Source organism: Phanerochaete carnosa, assembly GCF_000300595.1.
Source record: "Phanerochaete carnosa HHB-10118-sp unplaced genomic scaffold PHACAscaffold_14, whole genome shotgun sequence".
Lineage (NCBI taxonomy): Eukaryota > Fungi > Basidiomycota > Agaricomycetes > Polyporales > Phanerochaetaceae > Phanerochaete > Phanerochaete carnosa.
In genome coordinates, this window is record NW_006767641.1 from 99588 (window position 1) to 100239 (window position 652).

Consider the following 652-nt stretch of genomic DNA (forward strand, 5'->3'; position numbering starts at 1 on the left):
AGCAATAGCTTACCAATACATTAGTAAAACAGACAGAAGGCTGACTAATACAGACAAATGCTTATTAATAAAAGTAGAAGCAGCTTAGTAATTACAGTAGAATAGAAGAGCCAGTTTTGCTATTGGCTAAGGAACAACAGGCTGAAAGGTATAAATAGGAGAGGTTCTCTGAGAGCAAAAAGGACACCAACCCACCAAGCACCACACACACTTTCAAGGATTCAGCTAGCAGCAAACCTACAGTTAATACTCTGAGCTCTTTAGCTCTTAGAGAATAGACTCCTTTTTTTAAAGCCTAGGAAATTCCTCAAGCACAGTAGAGCCTCTGACTTTCAAATAACCTGAAGGGAAATGCCCTTGGTATAGTGCACGAGTTCACTATTTGACTAATCCTAGACTGCAAGAGCTAGTGGCATCATTATTTGAAACTGTGGTATGTCTCCTGTAGAGCTTACAGTAATTAGACTAGCAGTAAAGAGATTAAATCTATTCTTGATCTTTAACTCTAAATTGAAAGCTTCAGATTGCTTCAAGTTATACAAATCCTCTAAGAACATTGAATTGTCTCTACTAGCCAAAGCTTACTAAGTTAACCAAGACATTAACTTGTCTTTGTTACCCTCTTATCTTACTTATCTAAAAACCCTATTCT